Source organism: Octopus sinensis, linkage group LG25, assembly GCF_006345805.1.
Source record: "Octopus sinensis linkage group LG25, ASM634580v1, whole genome shotgun sequence".
In the NCBI taxonomy this organism is placed as follows: domain Eukaryota; kingdom Metazoa; phylum Mollusca; class Cephalopoda; order Octopoda; family Octopodidae; genus Octopus; species Octopus sinensis.
Genome location: NC_043021.1, coordinates 18,389,508 through 18,417,007, shown reverse-complemented (window position 1 = coordinate 18,417,007; position 27,500 = coordinate 18,389,508). Strand labels below are relative to the sequence as shown.

Here is a 27,500-nt window from a genome sequence, read left to right as displayed (position 1 = left end):
GAGCTAAAATCATTTGCTGCGTCTAAAACTGAGACATCCTGTAACTAACCCTAATTTTTTTTTCTTAATTGTTAAATTAATTTAATTGTTACGCGTGTAAAAAAAACTAAAGCAATGGAATTAAATTAATTTAACAATTAAGAAAAAAAAATTAGGGTTAGGGTTAGTTACAGGATGTTGTCTCAGTTTTAGATGCAGCAAATGATTTTAGTTGAATGGAGGTAATCGATTGGTTAAAATTGCCGAAATGCTCGGATTTTCAGACGAAATATCTTACAAACTATAGAGTTTTCTCAATAAAACCAAGAGAAAATGATGTTTTATAAATACATTCTACCAGTATACGATGTTTAAAAGTGTTTAGTTACGTGGAAATTGTGTTGACATCTGCCGTTCAAAAGGAAAAGATCCAAACATGTTACTTCCATATGAAAAGTTGAGAGAGGGTTGAGGATAACCAGTTACCTCTAGATGGGAGGTTGATATTTAGGGTTTGAAGGCAACCAATCAACTGGGGTGGTTTATGGCTAAACCAAAGAAGGGCAGTCACCCATGACTCTTTCATAGAACTTCCAAGACTTGCAGGTGAATGGGCAAAATCAGGACTCATAATTCATCTGGAGGGTCAAAGAATGGACATAATCTTTACTCAACAGTTGACCTAAAGTTAAACATTAACTACATTTGCTATTCAGCAGTTGGTGGATTGTCTCTATGATTGTTGTTGACACTCCAAGACAGGTGAGATGGTTGCCTGGCTTCAATATTCGCAAGAACAAGGTATCTGATCTGAAGGTTTACAGTAAAGCAGGCTGGGTTAACCATTAAGCAAAATAAGCAAGTGCTTAGAGCATCAAAGAAAGTGGGTACCACAGAAATGGTAAATGGCTTACAGGACAAAAAGAATCACCAAATTTCTTAAAATAATATTTATAGGCGTAGGAGTGGCTGTGTGGTAAGTAGCTTGCTTACGAACAACATAGCTCCGGGTTCAGTCCTACTATGTGGCACCTTGGACAAGTGTCTTCTACTATAGCCTCGGGCTGACCAAAGCCTTGTGAGTGGATTTGGTAGATGGAAACTTAAAGAAGCCCCTCGTATATATAAATAAGTACGTGTGTGTATATGTTTATGTGTCTGTGTTTGTCCCCCTGCCTCCCAACATTGCTTGACAACCGATGTTGGTGTGTTTATGTCCCCGTAACTTAGTGGTTCGGCAAAAGATACCGATAGAATAAGTACTAGGCTTACAAAGAATAAGTCGTGGGGGTCGATTTGCTCGGCTAAAGGAGGTGCTCCAGCATGGCCGTAGTCAAATGACTGAAACAAGTAAAAGAGTAAAAAGAGTATACATGGAATTAGACAGACAACTAGCATTTACTGCCCACAATAGCCACCCACACATGAATACATGTGAAAGTAAAGACAGTAAAGCACCCTATTGAGAGAATGGTAAGGCCTAGAAGAAGGGGTGGGGGTGGGGGGTGGCATGTTAGCAGTGGTGCATCCAGCCATAATTCCTCTGTTGACATATCTTTACTCACTTGACCTTTACTGCAACACAACAAGTCTTTTAACTTCTTCCACTGATCAACTATCTATTTCTCTAGCATCTCAGAGATCATCATCATCATCATTACCACCACCACCACCACCACAACATCATCATCATCATCATGATTGTAATGATTCTTAGTTTTCTTATATTGTTGATTTAACATCTGCATTATGTTTCTTGATTTTCATCGGAGATCCTTGTTGCAGAGATGGAATTACCCAATATTACATATACATACATGTATGTGTGTGTGTGTGTGTGTGTGTGTGTGTGTGTGTGTGTGTGTGTGTGTGTGTGTATATATATATATATAATATATATATATATAGTATATATATATATATATATATATATATAACTGTCCGAGGAACGGCAACGTGAAACTCAGAGTAACAGGTTTTGTTGAATTTTCTGCTGCTTTAAATAAAGCATATTACTCTACCACTGGTATTTGAGTACTCTTTTTTCCACCTTGTTTCACATTTATGTGTTTACTCCAGTATATATACTCTTTTACTCTTCACTCTTTTACTTGTTTCAGTCAGTTGACTGCAGCCATGCTGGAGCACTGCCTTTAGTCGAGCAACTCGACCCCGGGACTTATTCTTTTGTAAGCCCAGTACTTATTCTATCGGTCTCTTTTGCCGAACCGCTAAGTGACGGGGACATAAAACACACCAGCATCGGTTGTCAAGCAATGCTAGGGGGACAAACACAGACACACAAACACACACACACATAATGGCGGTGCCCCAGCATGGCCACAGCTCGTGAGCTGAAACTAGATAAAATAAAAAAAAAATAAAATAATACACACACACTCACACTCATTGATCGGAGACAAAAGTGCAATGCAGAAATTCCTATAATTCTATAATTCTACATCAATATCCTTGTCATCATCACCGTCTTAAACTGTCTGTCGATATTGGCGAGGACTATCCATATGTCTAATTATAGGCCATACTACTAAAAAAAAAAAATGGATCGGTCTCCCCCACCCCACCCCCCTGGTTGCAGAGATTAAACACGAGATGATTAAATATTAAATACTGTGACTATCGATGCTTAAGTTCTCCATGTTGAGTATAAATCACAACCTTGGATCTTAGTCATGGTCTGCACTGATTGAGATTTCTTGCACAGCCAACCAACAACCAACCAACCAACCAACCAACCGGCCAGCCAGCCAAGGGGGAAAATATTTGTTTTGGTCTCCAAATTTTCTCCATTCTTTAACCCTTTAGTGTTCACATTATTCTGCCAAAATCAATGCTTCTTCATCCACATTGTTTTGAATTAATCATGCATTATCTTGTAGCAATGAGATTTTGATGAGGTAGCTGTAAATTTTTAAAACAATATTGTAGGGTTGGTGTGAGAGACCAGATCTGGTCAGTTTGAACATAAAACAGGCAGAATACTTTTGGCCGGATATGGCCGGTTTAAATGCTAAAAGGTTAAATCTGGCCAAGCTGCAAGAGATTCTGCTGCATCAGTATTTCTTCTCCAAAATCTTTCCTGGAATAATGGCATTGTTAGCCATGTCTTTCCAACTGATGTTCACAATCTGTCTCACAAGCGTAGGAGTGGCTGTGTGGTAAGTAGCTTGCTTACCAACCCAATGGTTCCGGGTTCAGTCCCACTGCGTGGCACCTTGGGCAAGTGTCTTCTACTATAGCCTCGGGCCAACCAAAGCCTTGTCAGTGGATTCGGTAGATGGAAACTTAAAGAAGCCCCTCGTATATATGAATACATATATATGTATGTGTGTGTGTATATGTTTATGTGTCTGTGTTTGTCTTCCTCCCCCAACATCGCTTGACAACCAATGGTGGTGTGTTTACATCCCTGTAACTTAGTGGTTCGACAAAAGAGACCGATAGAATAAGTACTTGGCTTCCAAAGAATAAGTCCGGGGGGGGGGGGGGTCAATCTGCTCGACTAAAGGCGGTGCTCCAGCATGGCCGCAGTCAAATGACTGAAACGAGTAAAAGAGTAACATCACAAATACTTGGTTTCTATATTTATTTGTGCTAAAACATCCATATCTCAAGTTTTTTTTTTTACAATAAACTGAATAATACTTATTAGTCACAATATTTCACCTTTCACTGGTACTCTTTTACTTGCTTCAGTCATTTGACTGCGGCCATGCTGGAGCACCGCCTTTTAGTCGAGCAAATCGACCCCGGGACTTATTCTTTGTAAGCCCAGTACTTATTCTATCGGTCTCTTTTGCCGAATCGCTAAGTGACGGGGACGTAAACACACCAGCATCGGTTGTCAAGCAATGCTAGGGGGACACACACACATATATATATATATATATATATACATGATGATGATGATGATGATGATATATACGACAGGCTTCTTTCAGTTTCCGTCTACCAAATCCACTCACAAGGCTTTGGTCGGCCTGGGGCTATAGCAGAAGACACTTGCCCAAGATGCCACGCAGTGGGACTGAACCCCAAACCATGTGGTTGGTTAGCAAGCTACTTACCACACAGCCACTCCTGCGCCTAGCGAATATTTTGACAAAAGCTTTCTATAAAATAATCAAGTGTTTATCCCTTTCCCTGGAATACTGTTAATCTCCCAGTTGACTTTAGCTCAAGGCCACTCCTTTCTCAAGGGCCACAAACATCCGTTATATTTTGACACAGAGGCTACATGTCATTGCAACCATTAACAATCTACAGTTTGTTTTCCTTTTCCCACCATTTTCCCCATGTAGCTCTACTGTTTCTTCTTAGTCGCACCGCCATTAATCGAGCAACTCGACCCCGGGACTTATTCTTTTTTGTAAGCCTAGTACTTATTCTGTCGGTCTCTTTTGCCGAACCGCTAAGTTACGGGGACATAAACACACCAGCATCGGTTGTCAAGCGATGTTGGATGGGACAAACACTGACACACAAACATACTAAATTCATTTAGTAGAGTCTGATCCAGTGTCGAAAGCCTGCAGCTATGTCAGTTCATTTCGGATGTGTTGCTCTGACAGAGAAACGACAGTAGGACCCTTTCAATGAAACCGGTGTCAATGTTCCTTTGCTCTTGTCTGAAACACTGTTCTACTCGTGTCATATATTTTGTAATGTGAAGATAGATTATCTTCTATTAATACTTACTGATTCTGTGGTTGTTTCCAGAGCCTCATCCATATTCTGCCCCAGAATGGCACTTACATTCCTATCCCTCTCTAAACGAATATATACTCCATAGCCACAAGGATGCCCCATATTCTAGTCAAAGGACTACTCTGTGCTCCAATATCTGTTTTGGTCTGGTTTCTATAACTGAGTGCCCCTCCTAATGCCAACCCCTTTCCAGAGTGTACTGGGTGCTTTTTTTGTGGCTCCAGCCCAAGTGAAATCACCCTAGAGCATGCAAGACTAAGATTCCTTTTGATACACACACACACAAACACACACGCATCTATATATAGAGACATGTACACTAAATTCCTAATCAAACCCACTGCCCAATCCACACCTTGCTGGTGGTATCTTCATACATGGCTGCACTGCTCTCAAGCCATTCCTTTTAAAGAACACCAGATTCACAGAGCTTAGTGTGGGGAATTACAACCGTGTTTCGTGGTCTGCTACCACAACAGCTCCTTTATAGGATCCAGTTAGCTCAAGACATCATCAGGAGGAACCACGTCCAGTTTCGGCCCCTACTCCTCTACCGTTTTGACGTGGTGCCCCCCCCCCCTTTTGGAGGTGTCTTCAGCTCTGGTGTTGGGTGCATGTCTTCCTTCTTCTGTTCCCTGGCCTCTTCGATGTATCGTCAGTGAGTGCCAGCCGGTGACTGACTGACTTGTCAAATTTTCCCCTTTAAATACCTGCCGGTAGGCTCCAGCAGGCTGCCCAAGCAAGTTGTCATGTGACACTGTCTCACCTTAACTGACTAGTGAAGGCGTGTAGTTTTAGCCCGCACATTTTCTAAAACTGTTAAAGACCTTCTCTATATAAACAGATACCAGGTAGGCAGTTAATTCTTAGCTAAGAATTTTTCTTGTAATTACCTCTCAAAGAAAAAGACATTGGTGATACTAGTCTGACCGGACACAAATCTAAACTAAATCTTATCTAATTCTCTTCTTCATCGTCAGTTGTACTAAAACTCTCTATTACTTTCATAACTTACTCCATCAGTTTCACACATCTAATGTTATTTGTTCTTAAAAACATCTCTTTTGATCTTGTAGCAGCCGATGATGATGACAGACCAGTCGTGGGATAACACCTCCCTGTGTTACCTGTCGGACTGTGTATTAAACCAGGATGCACTCTATCTTGCTAGATATTTTCCTTATCTCACTGACAACCCCTGATGGTTCAGAAAGCTTTAACTGCTTTTCTGTCCTTAATGGATTTGGGGCTTTAATGCTTAGCAGCTCACATGGTGACTTAGCTTTAAGAAAGATATGGCTGTTGTATTGAGTAAGGTCCTCAAATGACATAGAAGCTTTCCTGCAGGGCTTATGTGGTCCCCATGTTAAAGAGAGTGAAGGGAGTTTACCGAAGGAGATCTGATGATTACATTGAGTAAGGTCACAGAACTACATAGAAGCTTGCATGATGGGGCTTACGGGACCCTTCATTTTAAAGAAAGGGATTTTCCTGTTACGTTGGGTGATTTTAAAATACTGCAAGGGTGAATTAATAAAGATCTGGGACATATGTGAGAGGGTAATTGGAAGTGTGGTGGTGGTGGTGGTGGTAGGTTTGATAATTAACAAATTAGTGGGGAGAGATGGGCATGTGGAAGGTGTGGGAAAAGTTAAATTAGTAACTGACTGTTAATTGGGAAATTAGGCTGTAATTTCAGAAAAAAAATAGCAAAAATGATGTTTTATATTCATTTGGGTGTGTAATAGGAGGGGTGGGTGTGGAGGAACACAGATGTCAGGGTGTGGTTGTTGTTGTTGTTGCTGCTGCTATAGTTCTGCTCACACACACCTCAGCGTGTGCATGTGAAGTGTACAGAATATGTGCATGAATGAATTGTGTATGTGTGTGTGTGTTTGCTTGTTTGTGTGTGTGTATGTGTGTGTGAAGTATGTGTGTATGTGTAGAGAGAGAGAAGTTCTGTTTTGCACCAATTCAGAATATAGTGACATTGAGTTGAGCTTTCATTCTGAGTGTGGTGTTGAGTGCAGCCTGGTGTGTAGAGTAGCTGAATGCAAATAACTCTTTTTTAGTCCAATGACTGAGTGGTTGGATTGTTAAGAGGACAATATACTCAGCTGCGTACAGTAGATGAGTACAGCATATTGTGTGCAGTGAGAAATATGTGCAAAGTACACTGGTTGAGTACAAAATATTGTGTGCAGTGAGAACAATGTACTTTGTACACTGGTTCAGTACACAGTACAGTCTACAGAGTACACTGACTGAGTTCAGAGCATTGTGCGAGAAGTGTGTACAGAGTACCCTACATTCAGAACAATTTACACGGAAATCTGAGTACCATGTCCTGAGAACATTAGCTGACTGAGTACTATGCATCGAGTACAGAGTACATGAATGAAGTACTGCTTACAGTACTTGAGTGTAGTGTAAATTAGTATTATATATTGTCTACAATGGTTGTGTACAGGGTATGGTTGCTGGGTACTCTTTCTAAAGTACAATAACTGAGTGCTGTGTAAGAAGTACAATAGCTGAGTACAGCTTGTAAAGTAAAATATCTGAATACTGCTTATAAAGTACATCAGTAGAGTACTGGGATCTTTTCGGTTTAAACGGCAGTTTTTTCTAGTGGTGTCATATGAAATTGTCACTCATAATTATGACCCTAGTATCGATCTATTGCATTTCAATCTGTTTTAGGGTTAGGGGTGGGGGGAAGGGTATCTTTTTTTCTTCAGAAATGTAAGTAAACCCAATCTGTTTCTTAAACGAGGGACATATTCATACGGCACAGAATGTTTTTTTTTACCTCAATAGACGGTCATTGATTGGTTGAAATTGCCGAAATGCAAGAAATATATTACAAACTATAGAATTTTCTCAATAAAGCCAAGAGAAAAAGATGTTTTATAAACACATTCTACCAGTATACGAAGTTTAAAATTTTTCAGTTACCTAGAAATTATGTTAAAACCTGCCGTTCAAACCGAAAAGATCCGAGTGCTGTGTATAAAGTACAATAGTTACATACCCTTTATAAAGCACACTAGACGAGGGCTGAGCCCTGAGTAAACTTTCATTGATTGCTATATTCCTCCTCCTCCTCTACTCAGTCTACACATCAATGCTTACATTGTTTCCAGTATTTCACTCAGTCCCTTATTTAATTTTAAATTAACCTTACTGCTTGTTGGTTTATTTACTTCTTTAAAACACTATTGTTGTTATATTATTATTATTATTATTATTATTACTCTTTTACTTGTTTCAGCCATTTGACTGCGGCCATGCTGGAGCACCGCCATTAATCGAGCAACTTGACCCCGGGACTTATTCTTTTTTTGTAAGCCTAGTACTTATTCTGTCGATCTCTTTTGCCGAACCTCTAAGTAATGGGGACATAAACACACCAGCATCGGTTGTCAAGCAATGCTAGGGGGACAAACACAGACACACAAACATATACACACACACATATATATATATATATACATATATACGACGGACTTCTTTCAGTTTCCGTCAACCAAATCCACTCACAAGGCTTTGGTCAGCCCGAGGATTCTAGTAGAAGACACTTGCCCAAGGTGCCATGCAGTGGGACTGAACCCGGAACCATGTGGTTGGTAAACAAGCTACTTACCACACAGCCACTCCAGCGCCTTATTATTATTATTATTATTATATAATTATTATTATTATTAAAATGCTAATATTGATTTCTTTTACTTACCACAGTGACCACGCCTATTCCACATGCGATATCAGAAGTTTAACATAGGCCCACAAATCAGTAACATATGGACACTGAATGAGCCCATGCCAAATAGTTTCATCACCCTGCATGCATCTTGGACTGGTCCAGCTGCTGGTGGCACCAACACAGCACTGTCTCTAATCTTGTATCTTAAGTCTGTTCTTGTTGGTCTAATACAGGGGTCTCCAAACTTTTTCAACCATCGACCCCCTTTAGCCACTTCTTCCATATCGAACCCCTTTAGCTACTTCTCCTTCCACATTGACCCCCTTTAGCCACTTCTCCTTCCACATCGACCCCCTTTAGCTACTTCTCCTTCCACATTGACCCCCTTTAGCCACTTCTCCTTCCACATCGACCCCCTTTAGCTACTTCTCCTTCCACATTGACCCCCTTTAGCCACTTCTTCCACATCGCACACCTTTAGCCACTTCTCCTTCCACATTGACCCCCTTTAGCCACTTCTCCTTCCACATCCACCCCCTTTAGCCACTTCTCCTTCCACATTGACCCCCTTTAGCTACTTCTCTTTCCACATCGCACCCCTTTAGCCACTTCTCCTTCCACATTGACCCCCTTTAGCCACTTCTCCTTCCACATTGCACCCCTTTATCCACTTCTCCTTCCACATCGAACCCCTTTAGCAACTTCTCCTTCCACATCGACCCCCTTTAGCCACTTCTCCTTCCACATCGAACCCCTTTAGCCACTTCTCCTTCCACATCGAGCCCCTTTAGCCACCTCTGCTTCCACATCGACCCCCTTTAGCCACTTCTCCTTCCACATCGCACCCCTTTAGCCACTTCTCCTTCCACATCGAACCCCTTTAGCAATTTCTCCTTCCACATCGACCCCCTTTAGCCACTTCTCCTTCCACATCGAACCCCTTTAGCAACTTCTCCTTCCACATCGAACCCCTTTAGCCACCTCTGCTTCCACATTGACCCCCTTTAGCCACTTCTCCTTCCACATCGAACCCCTTTAGCAACTTCTCCTTCCACATCGACCCCCTTCAGCCACTTCTCCTTCCACATTGACCCCCTTTAGCCACTTCTCCTTCCACATCGACCCCCTTTAGCCACTTCTCCTTCCACTTCGAACCCCTTTAGCAACTTCTCCTTCCACATCGAACCCCTTTAGCCACCTCTGCTTCCACATCGACCCCCTTTAGCCACTTCTCCTTTCACATCGAACCCCTTTAGCAACTTCTCCTTCCACATCGAACCCCTTTAGCCACTTCTCCTTTCACATCAACCACCCTCCTCATTTAAAATATCTTAATACTCCTACCCTACCGTACCATATCTTAAATGCTTATCAGGTATTGATGCTGGCAATGAAAATGTTAGTTAAAATATACATGTACAACAAATTAAGGAATTCTATTGAAGATGACACACTTTTTACATTTAAAACTTCATATACGAGTATACAGTATTAAACTTTCGATTTTTATGAAATTGTTTTCATGGTTAGAAAATTAGGAAAATGCCTCATGTCTTCCCACATTTCACGGCGCTAAGTATTTCAACCAGTTTATCTGGGAGAGCTAGTCTTTTGCATGCCGACCCCCATTCAACCCCCTGTAATTCCTTTCTGACCTCTAGGGATGTCCCTCGAACCCCCTTTGGTGACTCCTGGTCTAATGCTATAACACCTTTCCACCCTCCTGGTGACCTTTCTCCTTCATTAACGCAATGGAACTGACCAATGAGATAATTCATTGCATGCCTGCCGTTTAATCTGATCCTAAGTGCTTTTCCATAATGTTTGAACATCATTATTGTTAATACCTCAATATTTGGTGGGTGAGAGAGAGAGAGATGGAGAGAGAAGGAAGAAACAGAGGAATATAAGAGAAAAGGACCAGCCCTGATCATAACCCTTTCGCCAAAACTTCATACCAAACGAGGGAGCCTCTATGTACTCACTTGATCAACTAGAAATAGCAAGTAAGTATGCAGTGAGCACCTGGCAACATCCCAGTGGCCCAACCTTGGTTTCTTGAGCAGAGAATCAGAATGAGTGTCACAAAGCATTTCATTGGGAACCCCGTCGACTCAAGCTAATCAACTACCATGAAATGACAAGTTCATCATCATCATTGTTCGACCGTGGTCGAGACAATGGAATTTACTATGTTACGCCAGACTTCACGGTCCATTATAGCATTACGGAGGTCCTGTTGCTGGATGCCTGTATCCCTGGAGATTACATCAGGGTAGGAGAGTGTGCGCCCTCTGGTATTGCGAGTAGATGGCTTCCAGAGGAGAAGAGTAGAAATTACCTCGTTTTCAGCTCTACAACAATGTCCAGCAAACTGGACTCTCCTACCTTTCACAAGAGATGACACAGGTGGTAGTTTCCCATATATTTGCATTTTGGTTGGATGGCGCTTCCACGAGAGATTTTGAGCTCTCATAAGGAGGCGAGTGTACAAGCACATGACATGATGTTTTTGTTGGTTAGGGATGATGGATATCGGCAAAATGGAATGGAGAGAAAAATAGTCGACAACTTGTATAAGAAGCAAATCATGTAAATAGACAGTAAAACATAGGGACGATGGAGAAAAGAGTGATGTGGAAAGACGACAAAGCTCAACAATAGTGAGGTTGGAGGGGAAGAATTAGAGAGGTAGCGTGATAAAATAATCGAGGTGTAGAGAGTGATTGAATGACGGGGAAAGTGGGAGAGAGAAAAATGTGTGTATGATATCAGAATATGGGGGAAAGGGTACACTGGAATAAAGAAGGCTCTGTGTGTGTGTGTGTATTATATCATCATACATCTGCCTTCCTCTGGAAGCCATCTACTCGTGATACCAGAGGGCGCACACTCTCCTACCCTGATGTTATCTCCAGGGATACAGGCATCCAGCAACAGGACCTCCGTAATGCCATGATGGACCGTGAAGTCTGGCGTAGCATGGTAAATTCCATTGTCTCGACCACGGTCGAACGATGATGATGATGACTATGGGTTGGATGGTTTGACCTGATCCAATCAGGGCCTGTTGAGCCATCTGATTCTATTCAGTTTATAGCAGGGAATTGATGAAATTGTTACAAGCCACTGATCGATAGATAGATAGATAGAAAGAAAAAGAAACAACAATATGAGTGAGTAAGTGAGAGTAACAAAGGCAAGTGAGTGAAGGTAAAAAAAAAAGTGAATAACAGAAAGAAAACAAAATAAAACATGGAGCAAAGTTTGAAACAAAAATATTAAGTATTTCTGAAATGAGACAGAAATAAATCCTGTCATTTTGGACGGGTACTAAGCTAGTAGTAATAAATTAAATATCAGTCAAGTACAGATATTTAAATCAGCAATACTTTTCACCAAAATATGAAACCTCAAGACCATAATCTCCGTTTTACTAGTTTTTAACATCAAATTTCAATTTTACTTGTTTTCTTTTTTTTTTTTAATTTTAATAAATTTTGTGAAGATTTTCCATATGACAATAATGTTGTTGTCAGCCTTGATCGAGATCTATGATCAAAAGCCTTCCAATCATGACCAACCTGTCTTTTTCCTATTTGCTGAGGATCCGAGACAACATTTTCTAATGTGACCCTTTTTTCAAGAGAGTGGGATGTGAGCTGAGGAAGGCACAGCTGCTATTTCTAATAGATCAAGCAACCACACAGGAACCCCTTCATTTAGTTTGAAGTTAATTTGGTGTTCTCTCGTGATGGTGTGTTACGTTCGGAGATGCTCCCTTTCTCTCATATTTCTCTCTCCCTCTCCCCTTTCTCTCTCCCCTCCTCTAACACCAAATACCAAAGTATTAACAATGATAATTCTCAGACATTATAAAAGAATTACTTAGGATCAGATTAAATGGCAGACATGCAATAAATCATCTCATAGGTCAGTTCCATTATACTGATGGGAGGGGTGGGGAGGTAACACCAGAGGGGCAGAAAGGGTCTATAACATTATATTGCAGGGAAAATAAAATAAGGAGAGATGTGTAACCTAGTAACATTCAAGTACAACCCTATAAAATCAGTGCTATGTGCTCCAGCTGGTCACACCTGGACTTTCTGTTGACACAAGAACTTTAGTATAGAAATCCACCACCAAATTAGACAGGAAATCATGATTTTCTAAGTTTTAGGAACATAACAACATCATTGGTGTTATGCAACATCATTTGTATTAAACCTTAAGCAAGATAAACCATGTTTTATACACATGTGTAACAGCATTAGTGTTGGAAATACCAGTGATAAACCTAAGGCAAGACACACCACTCTATACATCAATATATCTAACATCATTAACCCTTTAGCATTCAAACCGGCCATATCCAGCCAAAATATTCAACCTGTTTTATATTGAAACTGACCAGATCTCGCCTCTCACCTCAGCCCTACCATGTCATTCTAAAACTAAAAAAATCACATCACTGCAATCTCTAAACTACAAGATAATACATGATTAATTCAAAACAATATAAATAAACAAACATCACATTTGACAGAATGATCTGAACACTAAAGGGTTAACGTTTCCCCTCCTATCTTTTAAAAGAGGCACAAGCACTTTTACGCACACATATACACATGACAGAAACTTCTGCTAACCAAATTTAATCACAAGGCTTCAGTCAGCCTGAGGCTATAGCACAAAACAGTAACCCAAGGTATCATGCAATGGAACTGAACCCAGAACCATGTGGGTTGAGAAGCAAGCTTCCTAACCACACAGCCACATAAATACTAAAACACTGAACCCGAGACAAGACTCACCAGTCTGTGTACACATATCTATGATTATGTCATATATACTGGCTTTAAACCTTAGACAAGACACACCACTCTACATCATCATCATCATCATTTAATGTCCGTTTTCCATGCTAGCATGGACTGGATGATTCGACCGGAGTCTGGAAAGCCAGGAGGCTGCACCAGGCTCCAGTCTGATCTGGCATCTAACAGCATTAATGTTATACGATGGGACACTGAAAAGTTCCTGGCTTTGGGTAAAAAAAAATACTGGAGGATCAGTTAATAATGATTTTATTCAACATGTTCCCCTCTCAGATTCACATAATTAATGCAGTGGTCCTTCAGTTTTCCTAAACCCTGCAAAAGAACTCGGAATGCTGGGCCTCCAACCAGGCTTTTCGCAATACCCTTAAAGCCAGGACCTTTTCAGTACCCCCTCGTATATACTAAAGTGACCAGCAAACTGAATCCACACAACTCTCTCTCACTTACTCAGTGACCAGTCCTAAACCACATGAGCTCTTCACTTGCAGAGTGACCACTAAATCCAAACCATATATACCCCATACTCACTCACTGACCAATCCCAAACTACATGTCTCTGCACACACCCTCAACTCACTTGCAAAGTGACCACTAAATCCAAACCGTATATACCCCATACTCTCTCACAGACCAATCCCAAACTACATGTCTCTGCATACACCCTCAACTCACTTGCAAAGTGACCACTAAATCCAAACCATATATACCCCATACTCACTCACTGACCAATCCCAAACTACATGTCTCTGCACACACCCTCAACTCACTTGCGAAGTGACTACTAAATCCAAACCATATATACCCCATACTCACTCACTGACCAATCCCAAACTACATGTCTCTGCACACACTCTCAACTCACTTGCAAAGTGACCACTAAATCCAAACCATATATACCCCATACTCACTCACTGACCAATCCCAAACTACATGTCTGTGCACACACCCTCAACTCACTTGCAAAGTGACCACTAAATCCAAACCATATATACCCCATACTCACTCACTGACCAATCCCAAACTACATGTCTCTGCACACACCCTCAACTCACTTGCAAAGTGACCACTAAATCCAAACCATATATACCCCATACTCACTCACTGACCAATCCCAAACTACATGTCTCTGCACACACCCTCAACTCACTTGCTAAGTGACCACTAAATCCAAACCATATATACCCCATACTCACTCACTGACCAATCCCAAACTACATGTCTCTGCACACACCCTCAACTCACTTGCAAAGTGACCACTAAATCCAAACCATATATACCCCATACTCACTCACTGACCAATCCCAAACTACATGTCTCTGCACACACCCTCAACTCACTTGCAAAGTGACCACTAAATCCAAACCATATATACCCCATACTCACTCACTGACCAATCCCAAACTACATGTCTCTGCACACACCCTCAACTCACTTGCAAAGTGACCACTAAATCCAAACCATATATACCCCATACTCACTCACTGACCAATCCCAAACTACATGTCTCTGCACACACCCTCAACTCACTTGCAAAGTGACCACTAAATCCAAACCATATATACCCCATACTCACTCACAGACCAATCCCAAACTACATATCTACCCAACTTACCTCACCCACCCCACCTACTCAAAGTGACGGGGGGGGGGAACAAACGTTTGATGTTTTATTTTTATCTCCAGTTGTTGTTGCTGTTGTTAATGAAGTTGAACTATTTACGGTATGCAAATATATCTGATCTCCACCACCTTGTGTTCAAGTAGAACCACTTTATGTAAATTTCATACTTAATACATGGTGGGTGGTAAGAGTGAATGCAGGTGTGTATATACATAAAGACAGACACACATGTATATACACTCTTTTACTTGTTTCAGTCATTTGACTGCGGCCATGCTGGAGCACCGCCTTTAGTCGAGCAAATCGACCCCGGGACTTATTCTTTCGTAAGCCCAGTACTTATTCTATCGGTCTCTTTTTTGCCGAACCGCTAAGTGACGGGGACGTAAACACACCAGCATCGGTTGTCAAGCAATGCTAAGGGGACAAACACAGACACACAAACACACACACACATATATATATATATATAGATATATACGACAGGCTTCTTTCAGTTTCCGTCTACCAAATCCACTCACAAGGCATTAGTCGGCCCGGGGCTATAGCAGAAGACACTTGCCCACGATGCCACGCAGTGGGACTGAACCCTGGAACCATGTGGTTGGTTAAAAAGCTACTTACCACACAGCCACTCCTGCACCTATATATATATATATATATATATATATATATATATATTTAACAGATATACACAAACATAATATACACACTCATAGACAAAAACAGAGAAAAGTAAACAAGTGAGTTTTTGGGTGAGCGTATGCAATATGGCCAAATGGTTAAGCAGTTTGCTTTGCACCCACAAAGTTCTAGGGTGGAACCTACTGCATGGACTCTGGGGCAAATACCCCATACCTTGCAAGTAAAACTGGGGAGATAAAAACTGTACAGAATTATGTTGGGTTGATTGTCCCTGGATTTCAAAAGATACAGCCTTGTCTCATCACACACCATGTCACGCCGATATTGCCTAAGAATTGCATTAAGGGTACACATGTCTGTGGAATACACAGCCACATACACATTAATTTAAGAGCAATTCCTTGTCCATTGTCTGTCGCAAGCTGATGCTGGCTGTCCTGTGGTGGTGGGGGAGGGGTCTGTTGTTTTTGTTATTGTTTAGTCATATCTGTTCTGATCAAATACATCGAACTGCCACTCTGGGCCTCCACGACAAGTACCAAGTGGTGTACAACAGCCATGGTCAGTGAGGAGGCTGCCATGCAATAGCAGTTCACTTCCTAGTTGGCACTCAGCCATTGTCTGACGGTGCGGCTCTTCCATTTGGCTGCAATAATCTTTAACTCGTTAGTCCAGGATGCCTGCACTTTGTCAGTTATCCAATGTCGGTGCACGAAGCTAAGGGATTGCTAACAGTTACCCAAAGTGCCACTCCAGTCTACAGATAGAAAGGGCAACTTACTCTCCCTCTTACAGCATGAGACGTAAGTGGAAGGCCGTGATATACAGTTGATTGAACAATTAAATCTTCATCGTTGAATAATAATAATCCCTTCTACTTGGGGCAAAAAACCTGAAATTCATGGGCAGGGGGTGAATCAATTACATTGACCCCAGTGCACCACTGGTACTCATTTAATCAACCCCACAAAAGGGATGAAAGGCAAAGTCAACCCTGACAGCATTTGAACCCAGAACATAAAGAGATATGAGAGGAGACTCTGCCAGCTTGCTACATTTTCATCATTGAATAATAACAATGTTTATAAATAATGTGGGTTTTTTATACTTCTTTTATTTTTCAAAATTAAAATAAACAAAGTTCTTTTTTCATCAAAAATATACTCTCCTTCATTTTTTACAATGCTCTTCCATCTACCTGGTAGACTTGCAAGGACCTTCCAAAATTCTTTCGTCCATGACGAAAAATACTTCTCCAGTACTGTTCTGACCTCGTCTACGGAATTCATATTTTTTTCCGTCCAAATGATTTTGAAGACTATGAAATAAATGATAATCAGATGGTGCAATGTCTGGCGAATATGATGGGTGGGGCATTGTTTCCCATTCAAACTTTGCCACCCTTTGGAGTATCATCCTTTCTGTATGTGGCTGAGCATTATCCTGATGGAAGAACACCTTTTGTCTTGGAACCAAAGATGGTTGTTTTTCTTTTCGCATAGGTGTCGATGAATGATTGAATGACCAAATGCAACCTTCTCTGCTAGTTCCTCAACAGTTACAATGGGATTTTGTTCCACCAGAGTTTGCAGGATGTCGACGTCAAGCTCTAGAGATCTTCCAGGACAAGGCTTGTCTTCTAGGCAGTAGTTTCCAGCTCAGAATTTCTGGAAACACCGTTGACACTGACTTACACTTATAGTCTGATCCCCATAGACTGCATTAATATTCCTCACACTTTCCATTGCGTTGTTGCCTTTATTGAACTCATAAAGCAAAATATGCCGAAAATGCTCTTTTGTCACTTCCATTATAGCTCTGAAAAAATAACTTAAAATCGCTCATGCAATTGAAAAAACCGCATTATTTATGGGATGACCCAATGTGTGCGTGCATGTGTATAACACACAAGCACACATACACGCAAATGCATATATATATATATGTTTATACACACACAAAAATAATCACATATATACACATAGGCATGTGAGATATAATGTATAGAATTATGACCGATAATTATTCTCAGCTGTTTCATGACACACAAACACACACATAATTGATTGAGGGTGATGGCTGTTTTAGCAGGGTGGTCTGTTTTTTGTTGTTTAGTTCAACATGGGTTCTGATCAAAGACATTGTTGGTGGTAGTAGAAGAGGTAAGTGGGGAGAGGGGTCTAGTGGTGGTGGTGGTGTGGGAGGGGTCTGTTTGTTTTTGTTGTTGTTTAGTCATATCTGTTCTGATCAAAGATATTGATATTGGTGCAGAGGTGATGGTGGTGGTGGTGGCTGTTATAGTGAAATGCAGGGGAAGGGGTCTGTTGCTGTTTAATTGTGCATCAGCCCTAGTCAAAGATGTTCCAGATGTGCCCTCCCCATCTGTTTATCTATCAGACACTGCTTCATGCAACAAGTTGTTGGGTTCCTTGTTTTTAAGTGGTGGGGTGTGATTTGAGGGAGATTCAGTTACTATTTCAAACAGGCCAAGCAATATGTAGAGGCTTCTTTATTGGCTTGCTGTTGTTGGTGGTGGTGGGGTTGGTTTTGGTGGTGGTGCTGATAGTAGTAACAGTAGTAGTTGTGGTGTTGATTGTGAGTGTTTTGGTGGTAGTTGTGTTGGTGGTGATTGTAGTGGTGGTAGTGTGGAAGTGATGGTGGTGAAGAATATCAGTAGTGGTTAGCGTTTGTGGTGGTAGTGGTAATGTTGGTGGTAGTGTAGTATAGGTGTTGGTGGTGGTATGGTAGCATTGATATATTGATAATCTAGTACATGGTCATTAAGTGTAGTATGAACAATTAGAATGCATTAATTATTCATATCAATATGTTACACACACACATATACACACAATAACAAATGGACACAGGCAGACAGCCAGGTACACACACACACATGAAGGAGGGGAAGAATGTCTGAATGTGTAACGGGAGATTTAATAATTACTCATTAGGAGTAAACATTACTAATTATATAAATGGGTTTGGAGTAGCAGGCAAAATAGGGAGGAGATATATCATCATTGCCAGTGCTATGAATAGCCACCACCACATCAGTTCATATCATGTCAACAACATCGGGTTAAACAAGACACTTAACTGACAGCAGTTCAGTCAATCTGGCTGTAAAGAGGTACCACAGTGTGGTATAGTTTACTGTGCTGTGTCCACGACCAGCACAATTGTCGACAGACCAGTCTATAGCTGTATGTAGGTACTACACTGTAGTATAATTCACTGTATTGTGCCCATGGCTGACACAGTTAACTTTTTGTTTACTACCCACAAGGGGCTAAACATAGAGCGGACAAACAAGGACAGACAAACGGATTAAGTCGATTACATCGACCCCAGTGCGTAACTGGTACTTAATTTATCGACCCCGAAAGGATGAAAGGCAAAGTCGACCTCGGCGGAATTTGAACTCAGAACGTAACGGCAGACGAAATACGGCTACGCATTTCACCCGGCGTGCTAACAGTTCTGCCAGCTCGCCGCCATGACTGACACAGTTAACTGTCAACAGTCCAGGCTACTTACCTGTATATAGGTACCACAATGAGGTACTGTTTATTGTACTATGTACATGACCAACACAGTTGACTGTCAACAGTCCAGCCAATCCAGCTGTAAAGAGGTGCCACATTGTGGTATAGTTCACCGTATTATGTCCATGATAAACAGACTTAACTCTCAACAGTCCAGTCTACCTAGTCGTAAGTTGGTACCACAGTGTGGTACAGTTTATTCTACTGTGTCCATGAGCAACACACGAAACTGTCAACAGCCTAATCTACCTCGCCGTATGTTAGGCACCACATTCTACTTTGTCCTAATCTATGCCAGGTAATTCTGTTGCATCTCATGGTACCACACTTTATTTTACTTTAGTTCATCAAGTTGTTAGGACAAGATATTACAAGTTGTTGGAAAGTTACACATGGTAAGCATCTAGACATGTGAGGGGGTGGTGGATTTGTCTCTGAAGTGTAGCCTAATTTCACCTCCCCAATATTTAACCAGTCACTACATCTTCAATCACTGGATAGTATACCACAGGTAACTTCATATCAATGTCACAGATAACCACAGTTTAAATACAACAGGTAACCATAGTTCCACTATCACAGGTAACTACAGTTTAAATACAACAGGTAACCATAGTTCCACTATCACAGGTAACTACAGATTTAGTATTACAGGTAACAATAAGTTCTAGTCCACAGGTAAGTACATTTTATTATCACAGGTAGCCATAGCTTCTATGTTATGAGTAACCTTGTTTTCTCTTGTAAATTACATCGTTTGTCATTGGTAACTTCAATTTTTGTATCATTAATAATCAAAGCCTAATTTGGATTTAAGATCTTTATCACTGGTAATCACATAGCTTCTATACCATTGCTGACCACAACCTCAAAGCCACAACTGACCACAGCTTCTATACCACTGCTGACCATGACTGCAATGCCACTGCTGACCACAACCTTAATGTCACTGCTGACCACAACTTCAATGCTACGACTGACCACAGCTTCCATACCACTGCTGACCACAACCTCAATATCATTGGGAACTACATCATCTATGTCACTACTAGGAACAATCTCAGTGTTGCTAATGACCACAACTCTGTTTCCCTGGTCATTCGGCCAAAGAGCAAATCAGTCTGTAAGGAAAATACTGTACTCTCCAATACTCGTCCTTGGTCAGTTCACCTTTATTTTATTTCTTTTGGTCATTATCAACTTGCATGTTCTATTAGATGGTCGCATTATTTTCCATGACTTCCGACAGAGCGTATCCTATTAGATGGTCACCTTCTCTCATTTAATATCTATTTCTTTACTACCCACAAGGGGCTAAACACAGAGAGGACAAACAAGGACAGACAGATGGATTAAGTTGATTATATCGACCCCAGTGCGTAACTGGTACTTATTTAATCGACCCCCGTAAGGATGAAAGGCAAAGTCGACCTCGGCGGAATTTGAACTCAGAACGTAACGACAGACGAAATACTGCTAAGCATTTTGCCTGGCATCCTAATGTTTCTTATTTCTTTATTACCCACAAGGGGCTAAACACAGAGAGGACAAACAAGGACAGACAAACGGATTAAGTCGATTATATCGACCCCAGTGTGTAACTGGTACTTATTTAATCGACCCCGAAAGGATGAAAGGCAAAATCGACCTCGGCGGAATTTGAACACAGAACGTAACGGCACACGAAATACTGCTAAGCATTTCGCCCGGCGTTCTAACGATTCTGCCAGCTCGCTGCCTTGTTCTCTCATTTGATACCATGCTTACTGTCACCTTCCTTCTGTTACAATCTCTGGACTCTGCTTATAATCACTTTCCCTCAATTGCTGTTGTATGATGCATGTTTACTGTCCCCTTTCTTTTGTTACAACATAAGGGTTCTGCTTGTTGTGACCTTCCTTCTTCAGACAGGATTTCATAACACTGGCATCCGCCCAATCTCTCAAGCTGCCAATATTTTCATAAACATAAATCTGCTCCATTTTGGTAAACTCTTACCTGCCAAAAACAACATCACTGATTTCATCTCGTTAAGTCTATTGCGCTTAAAATACTCTAAACCCTAAACACTGCTCGTCATCTATCTAGATTTCTCACTAATTCCCCAAACTTCTAATTACCAGATTAATATAACAATGGATTATTACTGAAATAGTCATAACATTGATATCTTCAGTTTTTTTGTTTTTTTTTAATTCCTGGCATCTGGTCCTGTTTTAAGGATTTCCACTCCTTCGCTAAGTCTTTTCTTCTTTTTTGTTGGAATATTTTCTTTTTAGTCATTGATTCCAAACTAATTTTCATTTTGTCCTTGCTCTACTTTACCATAAATAGAAATATAAAAAAAAATATTTAACAACATATGACACAGGGGTGGCTGTGTGGGAAGTAGCTTGCTTACCAACCACATGATTCCAGGTTCAGTCCCATTGCATGGTACCCTGGGCAAGCGTCTTCTACTATAGCCTTGGGCCGACTAAAGCCTTGTGAGTGGATTTGGTAGATGGAAACTGAAAGAAGCCCATCATGTATATATATAATTCATATTATATATATATATATATATATATATATATATTTATATATGTATGTATTATTTGTCCGCCCCAACATCACTTGAAAACCGATGTTGGTGTGTTTACGTCTCGTCACTTAGCAGTTCGCAAGAGAGACCAATAAAATAAGTACTAGACTTACAAAGAATAAGTCCTGGAGTTGATTTGCTTGACTAAAGATGGTGCTTCAGCATGGCCACAGTCAAATGACTGAAACAAATAGAAGAATAACATAACATTATCATCATCATTGTTTAACGTCTGCTTTCCATGCTGGCATGGGTTGGACAGTTTGACCGAGGACTGGCAAGCCAGGAGGCTGCGCTAGGCTCCAATCTGATCTGGCAAGGTTTCTACAGCTGGATGTCCTTCTTAATGCCAACCATTCCAAGAGTGTTGTGGGTGCTTTTTACGTGCCACTGGCACAGGAGCCAGTTGGTGGTGGCGGTGGTGGGAATAGCATCAACCACGTTCAGATGGTGCTTTTTACGTGCCACCGACATGGGGAGCCAGTTAGGTGGCACTGGCATCAACCACGTTCAGATAGTGCTTATTACATTCCACAGGCACAGGAGCCAGTTGGGGTGGGGGGTGACTGGCATCAACCATGTTCGGATGGTTCTTTTTAAATGCCAACAGCTCGGAGAGCCAATCATGCAGCACTGGCATTGACCCATGCTTGAATGGTGCTTAGTACATGCCAGTCAGGTGGAATTCCTTATTAAAGTGATCCTTAATAAATCTGTTAAACAACAATTCTCATAGTAGTGTCTTTAACCCTTTCGATACCAACCTGTCAAACACTATCCCTGGTTCTGGGATACAAAACCACACATTTTAAAGCATTTCTATATTAATCTAAACATTCTACCAATATTTTATAATATTATAATGAAATTATTGTATACAGTGCTCAGGTGCACCACAACTTGTCAGAAAACATCTTCAGGCACTCCGATGGTTATTACTTCATGAGTAGTTGGTTCAGCAACTCCCTTGATGCGTTGAGGTTCCGTACGAGCTACAGGTAGGTTGCTGAGCAAGGCACTCCGATATGACCCCTCGCTGTGATTTTATAGAAGAAATTTTTGTGGTGAGGTGTCCAAACACCAGTTTAAAGACGGAGAAGTTAGTTATTTCAGTGTATCCCAACAAATAAGTATTTCAAAAACAAATCCAAGCATGTAGACAGCATTTTCTTAGAGTTTTGGATACAAAAATGTTAATGAATCCATGTCTATATTTCAACAGAAGTGTATACATTGATTGTTAGAATATACATAAGACGAAATACGAATGTTAAGCCACATGCTTTTACTATAAAAAGGTGTATATATATATATATCAATAATAACAAAGGGTAAAATTAATTAATTAAGAAGTAATCAGTAATTTCACCAAGTAGAATTCGGCATGAAAAAGACCATTTCATGGTAAGCTTAAGTAATACTTTATAAATAGGGTTCAGCAAAGATTTGCTTCACCACATACCGAAGTTTAGAAATAGCAGTCAAAAAGTCTTAGCTATTCCTTCTACTTTAAAAAGCCCCTTTTAAAGTAGAAGGAATAGCTAAGATTTTTTGACTGCTATTTCTAAACTTCGGTATGTGGTGAAGCAAATCTTTGCTGAACCCTATTTATAAAGTATATATATATATATATATATATATATATATATATATATAATATATATATATACATACATACATCCCTCTCTCTCTTTCGGAGAGGCACTGAGCAGCTATACGCACACATACACACACGGCAGTAACTTCCACCTACCGAATTCAATCACAAAGCTCCAGTCGGCTCGAGGCTATAGTGGAAGACACCTACCCAAAGTGCCATGCAGTGGGACTGAACCCGAAACCATGTAGTTAGGAAGCAAGCTCCCTAACCACACAGCCATATATATATATATATATATATATATATACACACACATACATATATATACACACACATATATACTCATACACACATACATACACACACACATATACATAAGTACATACATACATGCATACACACACACACAAACATAGATACAAGCTTCTAATAGCAGAAACATCTGTAAGCTAATGAAGTTCATATCATAACCGTTGTTCTTCCAGTTTCCTCTCTTTGTCGTATTACCACTCTATACTCACCAAACACTTTGTTCTGAAACATGTGTATATTGAGTTCTACACCAGGTTATTAGCATCCCAATGCCTAAGCAAAATCCCTCTTTCTCTCACTATCATCATCATTCATCATCATCGTTTAACGTCCACTTTCCATGCTAGCATGGGTTGGACGGTTCAACTGGGGTCTGGCAAGCCAGAAGGCTGCACCAGGCCCAGTCTGATCTGGCAGTGTTTCTACAGCTGGATGCCCTTCCTAACGCCAACCACTCCGTGAGTGTAGTGGGTACTTTTTACGTGCCAGACGAGGCTGGCAAACGGCCACGATCGGATGGTGCTTTTTACATGCGTCCGGCACGGAGGCCAGTCAGGGCGGCGCTGGCTATGGCCACGTTTGGATGGTTCTCTTAGGTGCCACCGGCACTGGTATCACAGCTACAAATTCCATTGATGTTGATCGATTTTGATTTTGATTTTCGCTTGCTTCAACTGGTCTTCACAAGTAGAGTTTTGAGTCCCAAGAAGGAAAGGAATGCATAAGTGGACTGGCTACATCCTAGGTAGAGGCCACGGGTTATGGCCTCACTTGTCCTGCCGGGTCTTCTCACGCACAGCATACTTCCAAAGGTCTCGATCGCTAGTCATTTCCTCGGTGAGACCTAAAGTTCGAAGGTCGTGCTTCACCACGTTGTCCCAGGTTTTCCTGGGTCTACCTCTTCCACAGGTTCCCTCAACCACTAGGTATATGTATATATATATATATATATATATATATATATATTTAAAAATATAAATATATGAAAGAATGGAGTTGAACGACGAATTAACAAAATTCCTTTATTCCGTTAATTCGTCGTTCAACTCCATTCTTTCATATATTTATATTTTTAAAATAAACATACAAATTTCCACACGAAAGCACGTAACTTCAACTGTGTTTTTTCTGATGTGAATTTGCTACCCAGGTATTGGTTAATTCGAATTATCCATAATAAAATAATTCATTCAACTACTCAAATATATATATATATATATATATACATATATATATATATATATATATATATAATGTAAGTGAGACAGCCTTTTATTTGTAATTATGTATAACGCTTGGTTAATCACACAACTTGGAGGGAGCAGACCTATCCCCCTAAACACCAGGAGGTACAATCTCCTATTGGCAGTACAACTAACCTAGTGGTAAATAAAGGCCTTCCCTTTTCAATGCTGTGTTCCAATTAATCAAGTTGACGTGGATCATTCAAATTTTTTTTTAATATTCAGACAATCAAAAATTAACAACAACAAAATTAATTAACAACAACAAAATTAATTAATGAACAACAAACAAGATACCTCTGATATGGAGAAAATGTTATTCACATGATTGTTTCAAAATTCTTTTTCATCATCTTCTTCTTCTTCTGTATCATTAATATAATTTAATATTTTTTCTTTTCTTTCCTGTTTTTTTTTCCTTTTTTTTCTTTTACATTATATTAGATCGATTTCATTTGCTATCAAGAAGTCGAAAGTTCAATACAAACCGGAAGAATAACAACAGCATGAAAATAAAACAATAAAAATAAAAAGAAACCATGCGTAAAAAAGTCAACAAAATAAAATAAGCACCAATAGAAAGGATTAAAGGAGATCATGTGACTGTGTTGCCCACATGACCTAACATGGTTAACCGCAGACATATTAATAATAATTACATGACTGTTAACATTAACGAACACCAATTACAGTATATTGTTTCCAATCTGCTGTAACTGGAAACGAGATTAATTAATTAATTTGGGCAAATTTAAAAAAAAAAAATTCATTATATTTTGGTGAGTTTCCCTTGACAAAACAAAACTGAAGTTTGCACTCAAGTGAGTGAAACTCATGTCTTTGGTATATCAAGAGAAAAAGTGATATCTGTACTCAAATGAGTGAACTTCAAGACTTATTTGACAAAAAGTTGAGATCCTAAACTCACCTGAGTTAGCCTTGAGATCCTCATTTGGCAAAATCATATTGAGGTTTGCACTCACTCAAGTGAATCAATCGAGTGTTCTTGGCATGACAAGAGTAAAGTTGAGATATGCACTCAAATGAGTCAACCTCAGTATCTTTGTTTGACAAGAGAAAATTGATTGCGATGCTCCACTCAAGTGAGTGGACCTTGAGGTCATCACTTAACAACAGATTTACACCTGAGTGGACGTTTATTCGGAGACAGTTTAAACAGAGAAATAAATAAATGGAAAGCGTTAAGTCACAACACACCACTATCACCATCATCATCATCACCATCACTCTAGCCTTGGTGTCAGTGTGTGTATGTATGTGTGTGTGTGTGTGTGTGTGTGTATGTGTACACACGTCCACTTGTTAGTGTCTACATGTATATACATCTACCAGTATATACATCATACTGTTGCTACTTATTGTACATATGTCTAATTCAGTATGAACAAATGTATCTAACTACGTGTGTATATATGTGTGTGTCTGTCCACAATATATATCCATATACTTATTTCCATGTGTATATAGAAAGGTGTGGAAACATTCTATCTACCTACCTATCTACAGTGTCTGCTTATGTTATATAGCCACATATATCACCCATATGGTCACAGTACCTGTCTAATTTTATATAACAATGGTATCTATATTATATTCCTATAGTATCTGTCTATATTATATAGCAATCATATGCATAATCTATAATGATTTCAAATTTTGGCTCTGGGCCAGCAAGTTCAAGGAAGGAAGTAACTCAATTATACCAACCCTAGAGCTCACAATCAAAGAATTGACCCTGAAAGGATGAAAGCAAAGTCAATCTTGGTGGAATTTGAGCTCAGAATGTAAAGACAGACAAAATGTTGCTAAGCATTTTGCCTGGCATGCTAACAATTCTGCTGGCTTGGCACCTTAATAATAATAATAATATAATAATAATAATAATAATAATAATAATAATAATAATAATAATCCACATCAAATGGCTGTAGAATGTAGATTATTTGGGTGAGTGTAGTGTGGAGTGGTACAGAATGGTGTAGTGTATGTGATGTAGTGTAGTGTGGTGTAGCAGGAGAGCAAGTGTTGGTGATGGCGTTGGTGGCAGTGGCCGGAGAGACTGAAGACGTAGACACAGAGAAGGCACTGTTGGTAAAAAACAATGTATTAAGGGTGGCGGGTGGATGGAAGTAGAGACAGGAAAAGGAGAAGTTTATTGTGACGACAACAACAACAAGAGCCAATGGGTTAGGGAAAGGTAGGTGTTATATAAGTAATTAAACCAAGTGTATTACTGGTACTTGGTTTAACACCACCATCTGCAGAGCAATGACCAGTAGAGTTAGCTTCCACAGGACTTAAAACATGAAACAGTGAGGTAGATTGTTAACTTAGCCCTCTCATGTCACCCTTATCTCCATCACGGCAGCAGCAACAGCAGAAATAATAATAATAATAATAATAAATGGTTTCAAAATTTGGCACAAGGCCAACAGTGCTTAGGCGAGGGGGTAAATCATTTGCATCAACCCCAGTATTTCTCTGGTACTTTATCAATGAGAGGTAAAGTAGACCTGGGCAGGATTTGAACTCAGGATGTTAAGAGTCCAAAGGAATGCCACTAAACATTTTCTCCCATGTGCTAATAATTTGGCCAGCTTCAAACCTTGATAATAATAAAAAAATAGCCCTTTCCACTATAGGCACAAGGCCTGAAATTTAGAGGAAT

At 40.2% G+C, this 27,500-nt stretch overlaps 1 protein-coding gene across 1 annotated transcript in view; it reads right to left on the bottom strand.

Annotated features, from left to right (window-relative positions):
* Nucleotides 1–26,686, bottom strand: part of LOC115224362 (inositol polyphosphate 5-phosphatase K) — a 113,029-nt gene extending 86,343 nt beyond the window's left edge. Inside the window, exon 1 of the mRNA XM_029795239.2 lies at nt 25,109–26,686. The gene's annotated coding sequence lies outside the window, so the exon portion shown is untranslated. The remainder of the gene's footprint in view (nt 1–25,108) is intronic.
* Between the last annotated feature and the right edge of the window lie 814 nt (nt 26,687–27,500).